The sequence below is a fragment of the Hypomesus nipponensis genome, chromosome 14 (assembly GCF_054491055.1).
Source record: "Hypomesus nipponensis isolate SF chromosome 14, ASM5449105v1, whole genome shotgun sequence".
Classification (NCBI taxonomy): domain Eukaryota; kingdom Metazoa; phylum Chordata; class Actinopteri; order Osmeriformes; family Osmeridae; genus Hypomesus; species Hypomesus nipponensis.
Window position 1 is genome coordinate 7763250 of NC_140374.1, and position 25290 is coordinate 7788539.

Consider the following 25290-nt stretch of genomic DNA (forward strand, 5'->3'; position numbering starts at 1 on the left):
AGTCAATTGCCCCTTTAAACAGGTGAGACCGGTTGAGAGGTCAGTTCACCTATGGAGTGACGAGTGTGTGGCGACCCTCCAGGACTGCTTTGACACCACTGACTGGCTGATGTTCAGGGAGGTAGCAGATGGGGACATTAACGAATACTCAGACACTGTCTCCAGCTACATCCAGCACTGCATTGATGACGTTGTCCCAAAGAAGGTTGTCCGGTCTTTCCCAAATCAGAAGCCCTGGGTTGATGCCGCGGTCTGGGCCAAGGTGAGAACCCGCACTGTCACCTTTAACTCTGGGGACCCTGATGAGTACAGGAAGGCCAGATACGACCTTCTGAAGGCCATCAAAGCAGCGAAAAGGGCTTACAGGACCAAGGTGGAGTCCAGCTACCATGGCTCTGACCCCAGGCGCATGTGGAGTGGACTTAAAGCCATTGCAGACTACAAAGGGAGAGGCTACATTGAGACCCAGTCCTCTGTCCTACTGCCAGACGAGCTGAACTCCTTCTTTGCTCGCTTTGAGAAGGACAGTGACCCCCCTGCAGTAGCGCTACCTGAAGGCCAAGCCAGCGGTGTGCCTACACTAACTGTAGCCGAGGTGAGGCTGTGCTTTAAGAAGATCAACCCTTACAAGGCACCTGGCCCAGACGGCATATCAGGTAGGGCCCTCAGGGGCTGCGCTGACCAGCTGGCAGGGGTCTTCAGTGACATCTTCAACCTCTCCCTTAACCTGTCTGTACTCCCCACCTGCTTCAAGAGGACCACCATTATCCCTGTGCCCAAGAACACCAAGGTCACATGTCTGAACGACTATCGCCCAATAGCACTGACCTTTGTCATCATGAAGTGCTTCGAGCGGCTAGTCAAATCATTCATCTGCTCCTCGCTGCCCCCCACACTGGACCCTATGCAGTTTGCATACCAGTCCAACAGGTCTACAGACAAGAAGATGATTGTGGACTATAGGAGGCGGCAGGAGGAGGAGCATGCACCCCTACTCATCAATGGATCGGAAGTGGAGAAGGTCAACTGCAAGTTCCTCGGGGTGAACATCAGCAATGACCTCACCTGGTCAGTTCACACGGACAAGGTGGTCAAAGCGGCCCGTAAGCGCCTATTCTTCCTGAGGAGACTGAATAAGTTTGGTATGGACTCAGTCATCCTCACTAACTTTTACAGATGCACTATAGAGCATTCTGACTGGTTGTATTACAGTGTGGTATGGGAGCTGCACAGACCGGGACCGCAAGGCCCTACTAAGTGTGGTCCGTTCTGCTGAGTTCATCAACGACAGAAAGCTCCCAGCCCTACAGGACACCTACCACGCACGTTGCCTAAGGAAAGCCGGCAGGATTCTAAGAGACTGTTCCCACCCATCCTTCAGTCTCTTTACCCCGTTGCCTTCTGGCAGGCGTTACCGCAGCACCCGGTCGCGCGCACACAGACTGGACAACAGTTTCTACCCAAGGGCCATCAGGCTTCTGAATGGACACTGATATGGACATTGATTTACTGCACACTAGTCACTTATACACTGTCACTTTCAGCTACTGGTTGCTCTATCAGTTACATTGCACTACTGTACCTCACTGTACCTCGCCACCAGGTTCCTGTATGGTCATTGACATTGTCACTGATCTGCAAATTTGCACTATTGCACTGTACTCTACTTAGGTTAGAATAGGTTATAGGGTTGAAACAGGTTTTTTTGTGCATTTAGGTTTGTATAGTGTACTATTTATTGTTATCTGTAATTTTGGAAGTTTTAGTATTAGGGTTAGTTTAGTCGATTATTTATTGTTCTGTATATTAAGGAAGTTTCACTTATTTAAGCTCAGCATAGATGTAAATTATGTTCCGTGTACTTATATGTTAAGTTTTGCCAGGTGCTTGCGTTGTCTTGTCTTGAGAATTTCAGTGCCCAGTCTAACCTTGTGTTGTTCTGTGTATCTGACAAATAAAAGACTTGAACCAGGGGCGGATCTACCGGGGTGGCTATTAAAAATAGCCTTGCCACCCCAGCTGCCACCCCAGTTGGCAGCTTTGAAAACAAAGAAAAGTTGTGGCTCAGCTGACATTTGCGAGAGCGAATTTCTAATGTCCGACTGCAAGCGAATGCAGCATGAGACGACTCTGAAGGATGTAGATTGTTTGTGTCTATTCCAATATGTAATGATGTTATTTAATGACACAAATATGTGTTCTAGAAAGAGTGGTCTGGAGTCGCAGAGTTCCGATAATATCAGCTTTAATGCAGCAGTTGGAAATCAACAAGTACATATATTATAGTTCTAGAATTGTACTGTAATGTATTATACATTCTTTAACCCGCCCTCCCCACTCCGCCGAGTTGGACATTTGCCACAGCGAATTTCTAATATCCCACTGCAAGTCAATGCAGCACTACACGACTCAAACCCCCCTACCCACTCCTACATTTGCAAGAGCGAATTTCTATACAAGCCCAAAGAAATCTGCCGATTTTTTTTTACATTTGCTGCGGTAATTTAGATTAACAAACTGCGGTATTACGATAGCCTTCCTGTTCTTTTGTCGGAGTGACCAAAGATGTTCCACAACAGTTTGACGCGGAATAGGCTATGGTCGATTGAATCGTGACAGACTGCAGAAAAGTATTGATCCATCCTCACAAAGATCTTCTGAACACTCACTGTCCTTGTCTATTCCTGTAATTTTGCTTGGTCTTTGTTTACAGGTTAAACATTTCGAAAAGAATACAGACATAATGAGTTGACAAGCTCATTTAAATCTTGCCTCAGACCAATGCATTCTATTTGAAATTCCACGGGTTTTCGTAAAACGTTTTTGCTCGCAAATTTTGCCTACTAATATCCCACTGCAAGTGAATGCAGCACTAGACGACTCCAACCACCCTCCCCACTGCGCCGTCTGAGACCGAGGTGAAATCAGTTTTATATTCGAGATTCAACAGACATTCATATTTGTACCTCTGTTCAGGCTCCGTATCATATTTAGGGACCGAGGTAAAAGAGTAGAAAAATATAGCAGCCATTTGAATACACACCATTTTCAGTGTTTCTTCAACATTTTTGTCAAAATGGACCATACAAACCTCAAACTTGTGGCACATTCTTCTTCTACTAGCCGGCCAAGTTGTCCAAACTTTGGTTTGATGAAAATGTTTATTATGGATTAGCCAATAAATCAACGAAAACACATCAATGGAAATTTGTGTTCAGTGTTTCCTCAATATCTTTGAATTAAGGCTTTAATAATGTGCCATAATAATGTAGCCTTATGTTTTTGAGTTAAAATGTCTTAATTTGGGGACATTACAAATAAACATTGATTCCAAATAAACATTGATTGATATGACTGTGATTAAATCAGCATATATACTTCTGCCACGGGGGTGCCACCCCTCAAAATCTCCTGCCACCTTCTTGCCACCCCATGAATATTTTTCTAGATCCACCACTTTAACTTGAATGACCAGATGACAGAACCTTCAGACCTGTTTCACATTCTTCTACTACTAGCTGACCAAGTTGTACAAACTTTGGTTTGGTGATAAAGTTGATTTTTGATTAATCCATAGCCAATAAATCAATAAAAACACCAATATTTCAGTATTTCCTCAATAGCTTTGTCAATAATGAACATAGAACCTTCAGACCTGTTTCACATTCTTCTACTATAGCAGACCAAGTTTTCCAACCTTTGGTTAGGTGATAAAGTTGATTATTGATTAACCCATAGCCAATAAATCAATAAAAACACCAATATTTCAGTATTTCCTCAATATCTTTGTCAATAAAGAACATAGAAACTTCAGATCTGTTTCGCATTATTCTACTACTAGCTGACCAAGTTTTCCAAGCTTTGGTTTGGTGATAAAATTGATATTGATGAACCCACAGCCAATAAATCAATAAAAACATCAATATTTCAGGAATTCCTCAATATCTTTGTCAGAAATGAACATAGAACCTTCAGACCTGTTTCACATTATTCTACTCCTAGCTGACCAAGTTGTCCAAGCTTTGGTTTGGTGAAATTGTTGATTATTGATTAACCAGGGCCATAGCTAATAAGTCAATAAAAGCACCAATATTTTGGTATTGTATACCAATATATTGGTAATAGTAGAAGTTTCTATGTTTATTTTTAAATCAATAAACTTCAAAGTTGTTGCACATTCTTCCAATACTAGCTGACCAAGTTGTACAAGCTTTGGTATGGTGATAAAGTTGATTTTTGATTAATCCATAGCTAATAAGTCAATGAAAACACCAATATTTCAGTATTTCCTCAATATCTTTGTCAATAATGAACATAGAACCTTCAGACCTGTTTCACATTCTTCTACTACTAGCTGACCAAGTTGTCCAAGCTTTGGTTTGGTGATAAAGTTGATTATTGATTAACCCATTGTCGTCGAAAAAATAGTTTGTTTTTAGCCAATATCAAAAAGTAAAGCAGCACGGAAACGGCAGCAAAGTTTGATGCAAAGTGTTTCTTCGAATCTAACACAAAGGATTGGTTCCAACAAACACGAGTAGACCCCGGAGTGTGACTCAAACCTTTCTCCGGACATTTGCTTATATATTTTTCCTCCATTATTTTATGCAATTTTATCATTGGTACATTATATGTGGTCATAGATTTATGTATGCATTTTCACACTCAGTTGGTCCATTGTCACAGAATTTGCATAGGCTGGACTTTTCCTAATTTTGTCCCTCCAGGGCCGTCGTGAGGCTTTGCAGCCCAGCTGCACGGTCATACAGAGTTTAAGGACATAAATCTGTCCCCTGATGTCTGGCGCTTGTAGTTCTCAATATCTGGGCCTTGTAGTCTTTCATGGGAGGGGCCTACACACACACTTCTCTCTGTTGCTCTCAAACTCTATCTATCTGGACTTCCAAATTTTAGCCTTTATATCTTCTACGTTTTAGTGGTAATACTAATCAGTCAACCGCTTTGCATGTGGTTTTCAGTAATATAGCTAAGAAACTAAGAAAGGTGATTAAGAGGTTCATTATCAATCATATAATCCAGAATCATTTCAACTTCATAATTACAGCAGTGTGATGTTTTTTTCCACCACACCATAGCCAATAAATCAATAAAAACACCAATATTTCAGTATTTCCTCAATATTTTTGTTGTGGATTCTACTACTACTATCTGACCACGTTTTCCAAGCTTTGGTTTGGTAATAAAGTTGACTATTGATTAATCCATAGCAAATAAGTCAATAAAACACCAATATTTCAGTATTTCCTCAATATCTTTGTCAAAAATGAACATAGAAACTTCAAACTATTACCAATATATTGGTATACAATACCAAAATATTGGTGTTTTTATTGACTTATTAGCTATGGCCCTGGTTAATCAACAATCGTCTTTATCACCAAAATAAAGCTTGGACAACTTGGTCAGCTAGTAGTAGAATAATGTAAAACAGGTCTGAAGTTTCTATGTTCCTTTTTGACAAAGTTATTGAGGAAATAGTGAAAATGTTGTGTTTTTATTGATTTATTGGCTATGGGTTAATCAATAATCAATTTAATCACCAAACCAAAGCTTGGAAAACTTGGTCAGCTAGTAGTAGAAGAATGTGAAACAGGTCTGAAGGTTCTATGGTCATTATTGACAAAGTTATTGAGGAAATCCTGAAATATTTGAGTTTTTGTTTATTTATTGGCTATGGGTTAATCAATAATCAGTTTTATCACCAAACCAAAGCTTAGAAAACTTGGTCAGCTAGTAGTAGAATAATTTGAAACAGGTCCGAAGGTTCTGTGGTTATTTTTGGTAAAGATATTGAGGAAATACTTGAAAAGTTTTTATTGATTTATTGTTATGGCCCTGGTTAATCAATAATTGTCTTTATCACCAAACCAAAACTTGGACAACTTGTTCAAATAGTAGTAGAAGAATGTGAAACAAGTTTGAAGTTTGTATGGTCGATTTTGACAAATATATTAAAGAAACATTCGGATTGTCAACTCTTTGTCTCATTTGTCTGTTGAATCTCGAATTTGAAACAGATTTCACCTTGGTTCATGGAGGGTGAGGTTTAGGGAACCGACTGCTAATGTCGGAGACTTTTTTCTCAAAGAAGGAGGAGAAGTCGTCTGCTGGTTTGGAAGGGTGGAGAAGGTAGAGAAAAGTTTGTGGGGGTTTGAAGCAGAGTTAATTTTGTTCAGAAAGTAGAGGGTTTTAACACCAGTTATGTGAGAAGAGAAGGATTTAAGGAGGGAGTGATACTTATCAAGGTCCAGACCGTCTTTGGACTTGCGCCATCGACTCTCAGCTGCTCAATGGGTGGACCGTTCTTCACGAATAAAGGCCGATTTATACTTCTGCGTCTCCGTTAATGGACAGACGCACGCACGGAGTTGGACGGAGTCGGACGGATTGGTTGAATTTATCCTACTCCGACGGCTCTGCGTGCTGAAATCAATTAACCGCTAGAACAGTAGATGGCGCTGCACTGCAATGCTCGCTAGGTTATCAAAAAGTCGGAGCAAATTTACAAATTAGCCGCTTCATCAATAAAATAAGCACATTCTTAGCAACTACACTGCCCATTTCTCGTCACTTTTTAATACAGATGCTGATTTACATGTACTGAATATGAATTGTAGAAACTTACAACGATGGCGGTCAAAGGATTCTGTTCTCTTGTTGGTCACGGCAACCCCGCCCCCGCCCCTGACGCAAGCGGTTCTTAATACGGACCAATCACAGCCAAGGGGTATCTGTAAAACAACAGACGGATAGTCAGGAAAATCTGAAGGTACACGCAGAGGTCTGCGAGAGGCTCGGAGAGGGCGTTTCTTGACGGAGAGGGCGTTCCCCGTGTGCGTGTGCATTGAAACGCATACGTATAAATCAGCCTTAACATCCGTAAGCCACGGGCGGGAGGGAGAAGATCGTGCAGGCGTAGTTGACAGGGGATAGAGAGAGTCAAGTGATGCAGTTAAAACCTGTTCACTGTCCTGTAACGCCCGTGATACAAAAATGCTGCCCCTCCTTCCCTCAGTTACAACGCACTCAATCGTAACTAATATATTTTTTAGACAGCTATACAAATGATACATCATTGGAAAGCTACGATTCTTGTGCTTCCATTGAAATGAACCAATTCATGCTCAACTCGCAACAGTAAGTACCGTCAACATCTTTGTCCGGTGACATTTCCTTCAACAAAGCCAGAGAAAAACGTTTTACTTACCTACCATTACTTCGGAATGTTCCAGGTATGCACACAACCCTTCAAAATCTAATCTGCGTAATTCCCAAAGGTCCAAAGTATCTAACCATGTCAAGTAGTTGTCCAAACAATGAATTATATCCACACATATCCACGATCTTGTTGCTTCATTCTTCCTTCGCCAATATTTCTTTTTTTCAGTCTCTCACGCACTATCGCTCATAGGAGGAGATTTGGGTTGAGTAAAAATGCGGGAATAGTCTTAACATGGCTGCTACACTGCCCTTTCAATTGACACATTGCTTGAACCAATAGGAGCTTCCATGCCCCGTTGACAGCCCTCTAAAGCCAACTAGGTCTGTGCGTCGTCCGTCCGCCCCCCCCCACTCGTTCTACACGATTTTTTCTAACTGGCTTCGACTGGCTCTGAAATTAGCTAGTTATCCTTGAACATCGAGGCCTCCGCATTGACTGCGAGTGATCAAGGCTGTAGTATAATATTGAGTTTAGCTAAAACTTAGTCTCTTGGGTGGAGCTGAAGGGTCAGCGGTTAGATAACCAGTTTAAACTGGGTAAACCTAACTTTGCATTCAAAATACACACAAAGCCCTCAAATAAATTCAACCTTCTGAATACCCTTTACACACTGCTGGGAGGAATTAAAAACACTATTATAAAAAGGTTTTGAAGAACCATTGACTATAACATGTACCTGAATTTTAGATATGTTTCTCCTCATGAGTTTGACATGATGTAAATCAGAAAACTCACAATTACTGCAATTGACCTTGTTACAGGCTGTTTATTTTCTATTTACATTATACAGCAATTGCATTTTGAGCTCTTGTTACTGTAGTGGTCACAGGATGCAAATAGTAGTACTGCACAAATGTATTGCTGTAAATTGTAATTTGGTGAACAAAGGCTAATAGGCCGTAAGGTGAAGCCGCTTTTCGTTTCATCCCGTTCCCATATATGGGGCACTACATTCCTTTGATTCTGATAAAAAAAACACCTATTGGTTTTGAGCAAGAGAAAAAAAGTTCTTCATGTGGAATCCTGCAGTTAATTTTGTATTAGTGTTTAAAGTCAGTACTAGTTCTTTCATCGCTTAATTATATTTTGATAATGAGTGATGAGGAAATCATCACATGCTTACTGCTAGACCAATAAAGTGGCCGCTTTTTGGAACAACATTTAAAGAGTCCAAGATGTTTTCTCAATCAATCTCGTCAATATCAAGTAGCGAAAACAAGGAAATTAAGGCCAAACCTTCAAAACTACATGGTAAGGATTTTAAACAATGCTATATGCATCTCACGTCCACAAAGAAAGAAAAAGTATGTTACCTGCACACGGTGGGATACATTCAGAAACGGGGCCAAACGGTGGCTTGGCTTGCAGGGTGAGAATCGGAAAATAGAGGAAACATACAAACATTGTCTAGAAGTTGAGTTTGACAATGTTCCCGAAGACACTGGGTTTCACTCCACTTCCTACAGGCGTTTCATTGACATTTATGGCAAAGGCAAAAGAAATGCATATTCTGTTGCTTGTGAGAAAGATGTATACCTTACTGCATTTACAAATCTGGGTAGCAGTTTTAACCTGGACCATTGTAACTTTGTTCATTTTCAAGTATTTCATTGTCAGATGCACAGAACAATGGAACAACAGAACAGCAAGGTCAGACTGGGCACTGAAATTCTTCAGACAAGACAACGTAAGCACCTGGCATGACCTAACATAATTTATCTCATGAACACATAGGTAAAAAAAATTGAAATTTGGCATATTGATACATGCCACAATTACGGCCCAAACACAGACTGGCCCACATCAGACCATAGGGGGCGCCACAGGCGACGCCCAAATGTCCACTTTTCAGAGTGGTTGCATTTCCACCCCATTGCTCCATTTCTTCTGAAACTTTGTGTGCAAGCCTAATTTTTCATGAGGAACAAAAAAGCCTCAAGGACCCATATGGTCCGCCATGATGGATTTTCCTGTACAGTGATAATTTGGGAAAACATTCAAAATTCCTCTTCTCTTGAACCAAAGGTCTAATTGACTTGGAATTTGGTACATATATGTATCATTGACGTATTGAAAAATGTTACTTAAGGCAATTGAATCAAGTACAAAATGGCTGAAAGGGGTGTATTTATGTAAATGTCCACATTAACTCAATATGTTTGTGTCACTAAATCAAATGTCATTTTCAATGATGGTTTTTCAAACCTAATAGGCTTTAAGGTGACATCACTCTGACGTACCGTACACAATTTCATCTTGGTATGTCAAAATATGGTTGAATTAGAGCTGTTTCAACTTTCGCTTACCACAGGAGAAACAGCGTACTTTTTTATACAGTAACTGAACGTGAAAAACTCAAAACTGAGATTAGCTCACTGGGCTTGGACGGCAACCTGCAAAGCATAAGGTCGTTAAGGTCGTTTAGCCAGTCTTAAATTTGAATATCTGTTTAGTTAAACAGGATTACATCGTTCTGAAGTACCATGCGCAATTTCACCTTGATATGTCAAAAGATCATTGAATTACAGCTGTATAAGCTTTGGCCGAATCGAACAAGACATGCTACAGGATATACAGCTTCTTTTTTTTTTTTTACAGAAACTGACCACATTTCTCAGCCTTGCGGGCAGCTCAATGGGTTGAAACATTGTACTGCAAAGCATAAGGTCACAAGTTTGAATCCAGGCAGTCTTTTGGCCTGTCATAATTTTCATGACTTGTTTAGTTAAACTGTCAGACATCATTCTGATACCATGCACAATTTCAGGCAATTTAACCTTGAAATGTCAACCGTTTCTTAACCTTTGTCCCAAAGCTGACAAAAAAACTAATACTCATATCACGCAGTCGGAGCACTGCTAGATAATCAGCGTCAGATCCCTTGGGTACCCAGCATGCAGTGCGGCATGTCCAAAAACGCAAAGACTTGTGGAAAATAGTTTGGTCACAACAGCCAAGTAAATTCCTTGTTTGTGAAAACATTCATGGTGAATAAAATCCTTCTGATTCCCTGATCGGGGCTGTCCGGTCCCTATACAACCGGTGCCAAGAGTTTGGTCCGCTGCATCGGTCCGTCGTGGTGAAGAAGGAGCTGAGTCGAAAGGCGAAGCTCTCTATTTACCAGTCAATCTACGTTCCTACCTTCACCTCTGGTCACGAACGATGGGTAGTGACCGAAAAAACGAGATTGGTGAGAAGCTCGGTCATCCGGGAGGGGAGTAGATTCGCTGGTCCTCCGCGTCGAGAGGAGCCAGTTTAGGTGGCTCGGGCATCTGATTAGGATGCCTCCTGGACGCCTCCCTGGTGAGGTGTTCTGGGCACGTCCCACTCAGAAGAGGCCCCGGGGAAGACTCAGGATACGCTGGAAGGACTATGTCTCTCGGCTGGCCTGGGAATGCCTCAGGGTCCCCCAGGAAGAGCTGGTGGAAGTGGACGGGGAGAGGGAAGTCTGGGCCTCCCTGCTTAGGTTGCTGCCCCCGCGACCCGACCCCCGGACAAGCGGTAGATGATGGCATGACATGGGCCAGTGTGCTTCTTCTTTTTATCTGTCTGTGATTACACTGTGCCTACTGAACATGTTGATGTATAAAACATCACAGTTTTGCTAAATTTACAATGTTTAATTTTATTTGGTGCCAATCGGTAAAGTATAAGCATATTTTCTACAAATGTACCATCTTTCATGGTCTACATTCACACTTGAGTATACTACTGCACCAATGTGCAATGTTTGGTATACTATTGCACCAATGTGCAATGTTTGGTACATGTATAAATGACAGTTTGAGAGCTATTTTGTGTTGCTAAAATGAATAAAAATAAAGTTACAAGCAAAACCAGCAGCATAAGAATTTCGTTTTTTTATTTATATACATTTATGGATCGTGACAAAAAACTGCAGGATATTTTGCTGAGAACTTTTAACATAATGTCCATAAGGGTGTTGTCTATGCAAAAATGCATTTAAAAAGTAGTGGCCAGGTGTGGGAACAAAAATCAATTTCTAGCCACTTTTTCCTAGTTCACCTTATGGCCTATAAGAAAACAACGAAACAAACAAATAATTTGTACCTGTGTAACAGAGCTTGAGTATGAAACAGTACTGTTCTTTCTGGGTCAGCATCCTATCTTTGACGAGGGTCAGGCCAGAGATTTTCCTCAACATCTCAGGCAATGTTTTCTCAAGCCAAACAGCAGGGAAAATGCCCGTGAATGCCTGAGCCTTCCCTGACAAGACTCCATAGTAATGTCCCACAAGCTTCTTCCATGGTTTGGAGAAGGTTGTTCTGTCATAGGGATTTCTGTCATAGTGTGGCATGGATCTCATTTGAGATTATTGTTCCTCTTCATCTCCCTTGTCCACCTCTCATTCTGACAATTCAGCCTCTTCCTCTGATATTTGCATCCATGATTTCAAAGTACAGATGAGTTACCTTTGTATTTGTAAGATAGTAGCCTTAAGGCCTGTAGGGGGGCAGTTGTTGTACCTTACAAGCCACCGTAGTTAGCACTCGTTCTGGGTAGGTCAACGCGCTTATTCAGAACTGTTTGTGCTCCGTTAAGGTAGGCAGGTCAATCGCGGGCGGGTATCAGTGTGAATATGTTGATAATTACCCGCTCACATCATTTATTCATATGTTGGTTATTTAAGTGGATAGATACAGTGAGTAGGGTCAAGTACTACAAATTATTTTATTTCATGTACTGGTGTACATGAAACTTTTGTGGCTAGCCGGTGGGCTAGCATTAGATATTTTGGTAGAGTGCTATATTTCAGTTAGCTTTGTAGAACTATTTATTTTACACTGTATTCTTTTTACATTAAGATAGTTTGTTTTGTGGATTTATTGTTAACTGAAGAAAGTAAGAAGAGAACTGTTTGTGCTCCGTTAAGGATCGGACCAGCCTTCTCTGTGAAAATAAACCTCGATGGTCTCAGCCACAATCTTCGACCCCGCGTCCCGTGCCTCTTTCTCTCCGCACTGCACCCCTAACATCTAACACAAAGCAGAGTATACCAGCAGCGCCGAGGGGCTCGACACAGGCGGCAGTCGCACAGAGGGAGTGGGTTACATCTTTGGTGCCGTGACCCGGATTGTGGCGCTCTGATGACCAGGACAGAGACAGAGGCAGTGCTCGACAGACGTCCGGTGAACTGTGTTTAGAGAAGCCGATTTATGATACTAATTGTAGGCACTGCATTAGAAAGTATATCCTTTAAAGTAGAGTGAAACAGCAATGTGTTGCAGTACAATTATTTTGAGACTTTTATTTGATTTTATTTGACTGAACTGCTTTGTTACATGGCTGTAGGCCAATTCCAGTGTTAGATTATATAATCTAAACAGTTTTTTGGTAACAATATTCATGCTAGTGGTTAAGGGTTATGCTTTGAATTGAACAAAGAGATGCAGATTGATAAATTAAGCTTAAATTCACTTTTGATATAAGTTTTGATTGTTTGATAGTTGTGTTGCACATATCATTTTATTACACTGTAGTAAGATAACAGTTGAAAAATGTTCGGTGACCACACTGACTCCCCACAAGGGCTGGAAGGACCCTTTGCAGCTGCCTTGAGCATTCAACCCTCCCCCGGGCCTGCAACAAGCCACCAACTGGACTCAAATAGAACTCAAACTCATTATTTGAATGAGGTGGTGGTGCCAGACCCGGGCACAGCGAGCCCACAGCAAATAGTGAGAACCAAGCGTACTAACCATATCACCCAGTTTGCTGATCCTCAATTGCACTACCACTATGATCCCCATAACTATAGACATTACCCAAGACCTGAACTAGGCCCCCAGCCCACCCCACCTCCCCCAGTACTCACACCATACATTAATCCAAACAGGTCAGATTACAGCTTGCCAGCTGTTACTCTCCCAATTGGTGCTCCTGCGCATAGGCAGTGACGTGCAGTCAGGGTAGGCACTGCCTCCCCTGCGAAAATTCAAACGTAAAAATGTTTATTAAATAATTGTATTTAATAAACTTGTATTTTTACTGATTATTCTTGTGATTTATATATGCAATATATGTGTTATTCCAATTGTTTAGACGTTACGATGACAAATGTAGCAGTAACGCATAATCAAATACAACAAAATGGTAGATTAAGCAGTGCTTCTACTGTCCATTCATTGCGGACGACAACGAAAAACTCATGTTGCGCATGCGCACTTTGATCCTGTATTCTTTAACATGTACGTCGAAAAGCACAACTCTGCTGTGCCTTTGCATGTAAATATGTTATGCCAGTAATCATCTACGTTACGTATCAAACATGGACCAATTAAAATTGAGATATTACTGGACATTTGCGCAGCTGACGTCATTACACCAGCTAAGCGTAATCCCCGCGAAATTCAAAGTAAAAATGATGGCTGCAGTATCTCCCCATATCGTAGAACTAAGACATTTTGCATTTTTTTTTCAATTTTTCAGACCAATCATTATATAAACACTATGGAGCAATCATTAGACACAACACAAAAAAAAGGAGAACACAGCATCCGGAGGCCTGTTCCATAAAGCGAGTTTACCGAATAAGCCAGACTCATGTCAGTTAGTCGGACTCATTTCTAGTTCATTTGGTTCCATAAAGCTAGTTAAATGTAGTTCAAACTCTGTTACTATGGCAACTTAGGCTGCAAAACTAGTCTGGTCAGGGTCAGACTAACTGTCAGGCTTAGCGTGACTTGGTGCTTAACCAGATCGTTCCTGTAAAACTGACCTAACGGGAAAACGAAGACTTACCACGTATATTCTCATTTTCTTATTCTCATCAGTTCAATATGTTCAACATTGATAGACAATCAACTTAAATAGCCTACATAGCCTACCTACAACATTTAGTCTAATGCATTACAGTTTTTCACAATTGTTAACACACATTTCTCAAAACAATAACGTCTTTCTCAAAACTGCACACACAAAACTAAAAACCTCACACACAAAATGCTAAACCTGACATTCCCTTTGCAAGATGACTCTTTGCCATCAAATCTCTCACCTGTTTACAAAATGGAACCTGTGTTCTCAGCCATATTTTCAAATGACACACACATACCATTCATAACAGTACACACAATAAGCATTTGCTGCACACTAAAAAGCATTCACAGCACACAGTAGTGCAAAATTGAAAACACAATTCTCGAAACGGAACACACCATATGAATGACAATGACTCTGGAGAATGAGTCATTTCAACTTTTGTAAAATGTCTCAGTGTAGGCCAAATTTTTTCATAGTCAAACATAAAACAGCACACATATGCAGCAAAACAAGTTTTATTTTTTTTAACATGTACAGTACTGTCAACGGGCCTGCTCAACCCATTGCAGCACACAAAGTGATGTTCCCACCACGCTTGGCGGGGACCTCAACAATTGTGCGCTGGCCAATGACATTTCTGCCCCGGCGCCTCCTCTTCACCAGGAATGAATATGTATTCATATATATCTTTAGCTGTGTCATGCTCCCGGATCTGCTGGAACAGACAGCATGATAATGCAAGTTACTGTATAGTATGGACACAGATGGATCAACACACTCACAATACAGTGAGACACATTACAGGTGCAATACATGCATGTGTCAGTGCTGAATGTATGGGACTTACAAACTCTTGCCGTAACTCCTTGATGTGGTCTGTGTTCCGGTCGAATAGGACCCTGTACACTTGTTTCATCCGCATGGCATTCCTGCGGAGAAAACGGTACAGTGTAGAGAGGCTGATGGTCTGGATGTTTCTGAATGTGGCATGGTCAGAATGTGATAGTGCTGTTTTCACGAACCATTTTCATAATGTCAGTCTCCTGTTCGGCTGTGAAAGTGCATGTTCTTCCTCCACGTCGTGGTTCTCTTTCAGTCCTGCAAAAAAAACAAATTAGCACAAACAGTGCAAACAGTTAGCACACTATTTATAGGCAATATTTCAGTACACAAGGCAAACATAATTCATACCTGTTCTCCATTCTAAAGTTTCTAATGATGGCAGCAACTGTGAAGCGGCTGAGATTTGGTTGAACTCTCTGGCCAGCCTTCCTCAGGCTCAAACCATGGTTGAGCACATGGTCAACCACGGTGGCCCGAATCTCATTAGAGATCACCGTTCTCCTTCTTTATCCTCCACCTTCTGCTTCTTCTCCTCCTCCTCCTTGTCCTCCTCTCACTCTTACCAATCTCCTTCTCTGGTTGTTGATATGTTTTAAGTTCTCCATTGTTCACCCAACAAAACAGAGGCTCAAGGCCCTTTTTATGCTGCAGTCCTGATTGCAAATTGCTCACCAGGGGCCTATTCCATAAAGGCCACTCAAAAAAGCTAGACTTAAAGTCCTAAACTAGATTTGAATAAGTTTAATTAGTCAAGCGGGGCTTAAGCGGTTCCATAAAGGCCAATTTCAGCTCACGCAGTCCTACTAATTCAAGTCAGATTTACGTAGTCAAGCTAATTGTGCGTGCACCCTATTTTTTAACAGCCCGAGAGGTAAAACATGGATCATACAATCCACCACGGCAAAAGCAATGCGCACGGCCACATGACTTCTTCCAGAAAGAACGTCCCCTTTAAATCGTGTACAATGACAGCTCCCTCATCCACCGCTTCAATCAATGTAAAATGACACGCCATGATTGACGTTGTGAACGTAGACCTTCGTTGATTAAAAAATACCCTCTAAACTAGTCTAAATTGACTTTTGACATTGTCAAATAAATAAATAGTCTACTATTAATTAAAACATTATCCAGTAGCCTAGTGCTAACTTTTTAACATGGGTTTTGTGTCGGGGAAATGGGGGGCAGATATAGGTTTGTTTTGCAATTGTAGGCTACTTTTAACAATTATATTGCTATGATAATTATACTCGGATAATTTATAATGAGATGTAGGCCTATGCCTGATGCCTAAACATTTGAAATCACAAACTAACATCCATACATTTAACGGCTATGGTGCTGTAACGGACAGACTCCCAAGACAACAGGTACTGGATCCAAGTGCAGATTTATTTAGGCGTGGTCAGACAAGCAGGGGTCATACACAGTCAGAGAGGAAATCCAAAAGGGTAGTCAGGTCACAGGCGTAGGTCAAACAGGTGCGGACTGGGCAATGAAGGCTAGGCTTGGGCAAGTTCCACAGGACAGGCAAGGGTCTGGATCACGGTGTCTAGGAATAGTTCAGATGAAGCAGATACAAAGTCGGGGGCAAAAACAAGGTCAGTATATCACAGGGTCTATCCGTATATTGCTTAGAATGTTACTCTACTGTTAACAAGACTCAGCACAGAGTGAAGGGAGTGACTGCCTTAAATACAGAGCAGAAGGGAGTGGACTGATTGGTTTCATTGTTTGCAGGTGTGAAGAGGGAGTACCCTCTTAGTACTCTGGTGATGCTGATCTGAGACAGGGGGACCTGATTGTCACATCACCCCCGTCCCCACGGGCGGCTCCCGATGCCAAGGAGCCCCTACGGCGGGGCCTCCCACGAGGGCGGGGGGCGGGGTCGTTGGGATGCTCACGATGGAAGTCAGTGAGGAGTGAGGGGTCCAAAATATCAGCAGCAGAAACCCAGGAGCGCTCTTCCGGGCCGTAGCCCTTCCAGTCCACGAAGTACTGCAACCCACCTCGATGACGGCGGGAGCGAAGCAGTGCCCGAACCGCGTATACAGGCCCATCTTCCAGTAGCAATGGAGGAGGTGGAGTGGCAGCAGGGATGGAGCCAGGATCAGGTTGAGAACCTGCTGCACGGACCACCGGCTTCAACAGGGAGACATGGAACGTGGGGGCGATACGGTAATGAGGAGGCAGTTGCAGGCGGTAGGAAACCGGATTCACCTGCCGGATGATCTTAAATGGTCCGATGAACCTCGGGCTGAGTTTCCTACAGGGAAGCCTGAGTCTGATGTCTCGGGTCGAGAGCCATACCTCCTGACCTGGGCTGTATTGGGGTGCAGGTTGACGATGCTTGTCGGCTTGTTGTTTCTGTCGTCGGACAGCCTCTGTAGTCTGACATGGGCTGCTTGCCACGTCTCCTCACTCTTCTTCATCCAGGCATCACGGCTGGCAGGTTGGTGGTCTCTCCGGACCACGGAAACAACGGGGGCTGATATCCCAACATACATTGGAACGGTGTAAGACCGGTGGAGCTGCTCACCAACGAGTTTTGTGCGTACTCTGCCCATGGTAAGTATTGGCACCAGTCCTGCTGTTGGTTGCTGCAGTATGACCTCAAGAAGCGTCCGATCTCCTGATTCAGCCTTTCGGTTTGGCCATTGGACTGTGGATGATACCCTGAGCTCAGGCTTATGGTGACATTCAGCAGACGAAAGAAAGATGCCCAGACACGAGAGGTGAACTGAGGACCCCTGTCCGACACTATTTCTTCCGGGAGTCCGTAACACCGAAACACAAAGGTGAAGAGTGCCTCTGCAGTTTCTAGGGCTGTGAGTAGTCCCTTCAAAGGCACTAGGCGACAGGCTTTTGAGAACCGGTCTACTGCTACTAGAATGGTGGTGTGGCCCTGTGAGCGGGGAAGGTCTGTAACAAAGTCCACCGCTATATGGGACCAGGGGCGTTGTGGAATGGGAAGTGGTTCCAGCAGTCCCGCTGGCAGTTGGCGAGATGCCTTCGCTGACAAGTCGGGACTTTCTACATGAGTAGCACCACAGGCAGCAGGTATGCAACGAGAGAAACAGCGGTTCCCCCATGATTGCAGTTCCCCATCGCTCCAGGAGATGACCGGGTCATGATAGGAGAGCCAAGGCAGCCCTAGAATGAGGTCGGTGCCCGGTGAATCGATAACCATCAGTGATATTGGTTCCTGGTGCAGGACTCCTATTGTGAGTGACAGGGTTTCCGTTCGATAAGAGATATGTCCTGTCCCAATTGGTTGGTTATCTACTGAACTGATCCGCAGAGGGGGTTTACAAGGCAGGAGGGGAACACCAAGACGTTCTGCAGTGTGGACATCTATGAAGTTGCCAGCAGACCCGGAATCCACTAGGGCGGAGATAGAGAGTAACGTGTCCTTCCACTTGATTTCTCCGGATACCTTCATTTGCTTAAGAGACACTAAGGGGCATTGAATTATACTCTCCGATAGGGGAGGTCTCGGGGATGCGGTCCTTGTTCGCACGGAGCATTGATTGCGAAAGTGGCCGGGACTTCCGCAATACAGGCATAGCTGGTTGGCCATCCGGCGCTCTCGTTCTTCCAAGGTAAGGTGGTTACGTCCAATTTGCATAGGTTCTTGGGGAGCGGAGGCGTGTGTCTGAGAACTGTACGTCTGCACAGTGGGCATTACCAGCGGGTGTCTTCTTGACCGTACCAGGTTATCAAGGCGTACGGCTAACTGAATGAAAAGTTCTAGGTCTGCATCTTGGTCTCTACAGGCAAGCTCGGATTGCAACTCACGAGACAGTCCTTGACGGAAGACCGCCAGTAGGGCCGGATCGTTCCATCTACTGGCAGCTGCCAGGGTGCGGAAGCGCATAGCGTAGTCGGCTGCTGAATGCGATCCTTGCCGAAGCGCTTGTAGCTGATCTCCCGCAGACCGTCCTTCAGCTGGATGATCAAAGACCTCCCGGAAATGGTTGGTGAAGTCCGCAAACGAACGTGTCAGCTCTCCTCCACGGGACCAGATGGCTGAAGCCCACTGTAGCGCTCTTCCGCGTAGGAGCGTTATCAAAAAGGCTATCCGTGCCGCATCGTCCGAGAACGCAGCTGGTTGGTGTGCAAAATAGAGAGAACATTGCACTAGAAAGCCATCACATCCATTGGGCGAGCCGTCATACTTCTCTGGGATAGCCAACTGGACGGGTCTTACGTGGTCAGACCCCGGTGAAGGTTCCTGGGAGGGTAGACGTGTATGACCCACCCAGATTGAGAGTTCACTCAGAGATTGAGCTAGGTGTCGAATCTGCAAGTCGTGATCTCCGAGTAGTGTTCCATGAGATGTCAAGGCATTCTTCAACTCCGCTGGATCCATGTTGGTAATGGCTGAGTCTTCTGTAACGGACAGACTCCCAAGACAACAGGTACTGGATCCAAGTGCAGATCTATTTAGGCGTGGTCGGACAAGCAGGGGTCATACACAGTCAGAGAGGAAATCCAAAAGGGTAGTCAGGTCACAGGCGTAGGTCAAACAGGTGCGGACTGGGCAATGAAGGCTAGGCTTGGGCAAGTTCCACAGGACAGGCAAGGGTCTGGATCACGGCCTCTAGGAATAGTTCAGATGAAGCAGATACAAAGTCGGGGGCAAAAACAAGGTCAGTATATCACAGGGTCTATCCGTATATTGCTTAGAATGTTACTCTACTGTTAACAAGACTCAGCACAGAGTGAAGGAAGCAATGAAGGAATACAGAGCAGAAGAGAGTGGACTGATTGGTTTCATTGTTTGCAGGTGTGAAGAGGGAGTACCCTCTTAGTACTCTGGTGATGCTGATCTGAGACAGGGGGACCTGATTGTCACAGGTGCGTAGCCTATCAAAGCATTATTCATCATTGTTTAATGCATTAGGCTAAATGTTGTAGGCTATTTACGTTGATTTTCTATTAATGTTGAACTGATGAGAATAAGAAAATGAGAATATATGTGGTAAATCATCGTCTTCCCGTTGGGTCAGTGTTACAGGGACGTCTGGTTAAGCACCAAGTCACGCTAAGCCTGACAGTTAGTCTGACCCTGATCAGACTAGTTTCGTAGCCTAAGTTGCCATAGTAACCGAGTTCGAACTACGTTGAGCTAGCTTTATGGAACCGAATGAACAAGAAATGAGTCTGACTAACTGACATAAGTCTGGCTTATTCGGTAAACTCGCTTCATGGAACAGGCCTCAGACCTGGCTTATTCGGTAAACTCACTTCATGGAACAGGCCTCAGACCTGAGTGTTTAGAGATTTGAATAGTTGTGTGTTGTAGGTTGATGCTTTGAGACTTTACTTGAGAAGTGTGTGCAACAACTGAACATAGTGTGTACTGTTTTGACAACAAGGTGATGTGTAATTGATATCAGTGTGTAAACAAGGAAAGCAATTGGTACATGATGTTAAGGTTGTGAAAATTGTGCCAAAGTTTTGCTGTTTGTATGTTAACAATTGTGAAAAACTGTAAACAATGATGACCAATGCTTTGATAGGCTACACACCATAGCCGTTAATGTATGGATTTTAGTTTGTAATTTCAAATGTTTAGGCATCAAGCATAGGCCTATATCTCATAAAAATTATCCGAGTATAATTGGGGTGTGCTTGCCTTCTGCGAGCACAAACCATTGTTATCTAACATATATATTTATTATTCTTTCTTTTCCCACCTGTAAGGATCCGGCAATATTTGGACTACATAGACAATGTCGCTGTCAAAAGTTTTGACTTGCTAGCGAATGAGTTGCTTGTATTTGTATTTACTTTCTGTTGCACGTAACGTTTAGGAGGCTGCAACGTTTTTGTGGCAAAAAAACTGCATTCTGTCAACAAGAGTACTCACTAACCTACGTCACTACGTCAGCAATGACGCATGGATACAAGGTGATAGACAGTGTTGCCAGGTCCGCGGTTTTCCCGCGGAATTGGGCTACTTTTGAAGTGTTGCCGCGGGTTTAATTTTTTGTCCGCTGGTTCGGGTAGACCTATTTTGCATTATGCAAATGTCATGAATATCTTTAAATAAAATCAATTTATCCCTTTATTTTAAATGAAATAATTTATTTATACCCAAGGGCGGTTTTAGGCATGGGCAGACCGGGCAGCCGCCCGGGGCGGCAGTTTTTATCGTCACGTGGGGGGCGCACAAGCATTTAAAAAAAAGAAATATCTGCGTGGTTTTCTCTTATCAATCATTTCAGTTAGTGGGGAATTGGCATACTGGCGCCCCCTTCAGGCAGCTGCAGGCACCCCTGATTGCCGTGCAGCAGTTTCGTTTTCGTTTGTCTCAGCCAGTTTGTAGCGGTGCTCGTTCTGGGGGCACTGTCGTGGGGCGGCCGACGGGGTAGGAGGCGGCACACGATTTCTTCCTCCCGCCACTGTTGCTTGCCATTCAAGCATTTTGACAGTGGATCACCTGGGAGAGCTTGTTCGTGAAATTGCACAGAAGGACATCAAACTGCACAAAGCAAAATGCTCTGCACTCATACAACACGTAATCGGCCCAGACATGCAGCACCAGCTTCTAAAGGATATAGGGGAAGAACTGTATTCTTTAGTTATCAATGAAAGTACCGACGTGGGCATGCAAAAACAGCTTGCTGTTGTAATACGATACTACAGCCAAACACAGCAGCGCATTGTGTCTACTTTTGCTGGTATCAAAAATGTAGACGGCGGAGATGCCAATTCAATAACCGACGCATTGCTGAATTTTTTGCAAGAATGCAAACTGTGTCCAAAACAATGCATTGGGCTCGCAACCGATGGATGCAATACTATGTGCGGCAAGAACCATTCACTTCTCACAAAATTTCGAGAGCACAACCCCAACGTCGTGTTTGTGAAATGTGTGTGTCACTCGATTTAGCTGTGCTGCTCATATGCAATGCGTGTGTTGCCGAGAAATGTAGAATACCAGATTTCGCAAACTTATGCGTGGTTTTCACACAGTACTCTGCGCCAGCAAAACTACAAGCAACTCTATGAAACAATTAATGTTGGAGAAGCTCCACTAAAAATCCTCCAACTTTCAGACACAAGAAGGCTAGCTGTCAACGGATGCCTGAATCGGGTGCTCGACCAGTACAAAGAGCTCAGATTGCACTTCCAGTTGGCAAAAGGACCGAAGCTACAGTGCGGAGATTGTCTATCAGATGTACTCAGATACAGTCAACAAACTGTACTTACTGTTCCTTCAGCCCATTGTCCAAGAGGCAAACCGAGTGAACAAGATGTTTCAGATGGAAAACACAAATCCATGCAGGCTTTTCCACGAACTCATCACGTTCTATCTGAGCCTGCTACGAAGAGTCACAAACATCAGCACCGTGGTCGTGGACAGCTCAAGGTGGACAGAGATCGTAGCTTTTGACGGGGCCTCTCCGCTGTTGATTATGGAATTTGGTTCCAGATGGAACTGGACAACACAAATCTACGCGCACCAGCTGCAGGGAACGTCAAACAACGTTGCAAAGAGTACCTGCTTGAATTTGCGAAGCAAATTAAACAACGTCTGTCTACCAACATGCAACAACTCCAGTTTCTCAGGGCCTTGAGTCCATCTACGGTGCTCAGTGTTCAGAAAAAAACCCAGCTTGCATCTCTGTCATTTCTCCACCTGTACACAGGAAACCTCAGTAAGCTTGATCAACAGTGGAGAGTGCTGGACACTCTTCAGTGGGAGAATACAGAAGACTGCAAAACGGAACAGTTCTGGATTGAAGTGAAAAATCACACGGATGCTGCCGGTGACAAGGACTTTGCTGCGCTTGGATCGTTTGCCCTCTCACTCCTGGCATTGCCATTCAGCAACGCAGCTGTGGAACACACATTCTCTGAGATTAATTTGATCAAAACCAAAGTGCGCAATCAAATGAAAGACAGCCTTCTGGAGAACATCCTTCGCATTCGGGCCTCCATGCAGAGGCATGGAATCTGCTGCCACCAGTTTGAGCCAACCAGAAAGATGCTGGCCTTGTTTAGTACAGACATGTATGACAAGGACCAAGAGGGGGAGGGATCTCAAAGTGTCTAAACAAAAGACATCGGAAATTGTAAATAGTTAAATTTCAAGGAGTTTTTCTCTTTTTTTCTTTTTTATTGTAAGGCACCATCTACAAGTCAAACAGGTAAGCTGCAATGATTTTAATTCAGTAAATACATATCCTATTTACACATGTATGAACTATTAGTATATGATTCATTTATAGTGAAGCAACAGGTGTTTCAGTTTAAATACATAAATGTAAATGCATATAAAGTAAAAACTGTACATTCATGTTGTCCAGGCAGGGAGGAAGAGGGAAATGGGAAGAAAAAGACAAAGTAACAGGTTAGTTTGTCCGTCAGTGAATTGGTCTACACGTTCAAAGAGCTATATTTTATTTATGATAATATACTGTAGGCTATCTAATTACACAAGGCCATTTTAGGACCTAGGTGAAATAACTGTTTAGAGAAAACCGCTTTAAATGCTGGCATACTAAACATTTGGTGTTACTTTGTAGATATTACAATACATTTGGCAATGATAGCTATGCTGTTGGACTTAAAAAGCAGTGTATATGGTTTGGCAGGGGCATATTTTGAGTTCTGATATTGGGCTGGTTTTTGGGCTGGTTTATTGGCCATTGGGTTGGTTTTAGGCTGGTTTTGATTGGCCATTGGGCTGGTTTTGTCACACAAACCTGGCAACCCTGGTGATAAAGACGTTCTAGCACGCAAGTTGGAGCTTGGATTATGAGTGAAAAATACCTCCCCAAAAATGTCCCAATTATTGGACTTTGTTGAGAAAGCGATTTCGAGTGGAACTGCCGTCTCGGATTTTTGATTCAGGTTGTGGGTCTTTGTAATTTGAACGATTGCGGGTAGCCGTGAGACCGCCTAGTACTAGTATTTTAGGCGGCAGCCATTCTAGAAAGCGTCATAGTAGCTAGTATTTTCGTAATTTTATAGTTCCATTTTACACGAAAAAAACTGAAAAAGGGAAATGTTATGACGATATGACTATTGTGAATACAGCTAACAGGTATCAGCATATTTTTGTGATTTGTGTAAAACTTGGAATTTGAGTGAGACTGCGTCTTTTTGACGTTAGCCTCACTGGCAGTGTGTAGTAGTAGGCTACTGCCTTCAATGCCACAGCTATGGCTAAAATGTATGATGTCAAAAGAAACATTAGATTACAAGTAAACAATTTGTGTGTGAAATTATCATGACCTGTGGTTTCAAACCAGTGTAGCTCACTGCAACGGTGTAGCCTACTACTTGTCTACTGTAGCTAACAAAAACATCTCCACAGCTGTTGACAGTAGAAAGTCAAACAAAACGGCGGCACATGTTCGGCACTACCCTTACTTAAATCAAAAGTCTTTCAATAGGTGAAACTATCTGACTAGTGACTACTAACCTGAACTCCATTGCCACAGCTTAAACTTTGTCAATCTGTTCATGAAAATAATTCATTTCAGCCTAGACCGTACAACGGAAGTAGTTAACGTTAAATCAAATTCAACCAACGCAATCGCTACCAAAACGAACAGTCTAGTAGTAGTAGTAGTACAGCACAGTTTACCGGGGTAGCTTTTCCATACAGGGCTGTATCGCATTTGCCTTGTTACTGACAATGATCGCTACCACTGAGATTTTTATCAATGAGGGATTTTCCCCTAAATAAATGTCAAGCTTATTTACGTTTTGGGGGGATTATTTTCAGTTAACAGACAGTACTATTTGAATCGTGATTCCATCTGAGATAGCTAGGCTACTGCTGGTAACTTCGTTGTTAAAATAAGCTTCAAAAGGGGGTTCTTTATTAATTAATTTATGTAATATGAGTAGGCTAAATGCCTGAAAATATCAAAACAGGGAAAATCTTAGAATGACGTTTAAGTCATAGAAATTAGGTAAAATTTACACCGGTCTGCCAAATGTAGGGTTTTCATTCAACAATGATTGGTTGCTGATCAACATTCCCTCTGGCAGGGGAAATGAGAAGACAACTATTTTATTCTACTCTTCAATCTTAGTATTTTGAGTTGTAAATAGGATTGCAAAGGGGCGGAAAGTTTCCACAGGAATTTTGTCTCGGGAATGTTGAAGAGAAAAAAAAAAAATCCAAAGTTTTTTTTGCAAAACCATAACTTCAATGTATTTGAGAACAAGACTATGCAAGCTTAGCTCAGCTGGACCCTGAATGCAGCTGGTTGGGAACATTGTCTGCCAGAAACATGAAACCTAAACGCATAGGCGGAATTCCCGGGGGGGATAGGGGGGACATGACCCCCCACATCCTGGGAAAAGATTTGTCCCCCTCAATAAATCACAATAAACATAAGGAAATTTAAATAATATTAATAATATGCATTAACTTATTACAATGTAGTTTG

The 25290-nt window shown here is 42.9% G+C and overlaps 1 long non-coding RNA gene across 2 annotated transcripts; it reads right to left on the reverse strand.

Moving 5' to 3' along the window:
• Positions 1–14623: 14623 nt before the first annotated feature.
• LOC146258475 (uncharacterized) lies at positions 14624–24919 on the reverse strand. Of its 2 annotated transcripts, XR_014729789.1 has the most exons (4): positions 24312–24919; positions 15049–15124; positions 14874–14955; positions 14624–14738 (listed from the first exon to the last, which is right to left on the reverse strand). It is a non-coding gene; the product is annotated as an uncharacterized LOC146258475 (long non-coding RNA). The 2 variants fall into 2 exon arrangements; XR_014729788.1 differs by lacking the exon at positions 24312–24919 and having other exon boundaries at positions 15049–15920.
• Between the last annotated feature and the right edge of the window lie 371 nt (positions 24920–25290).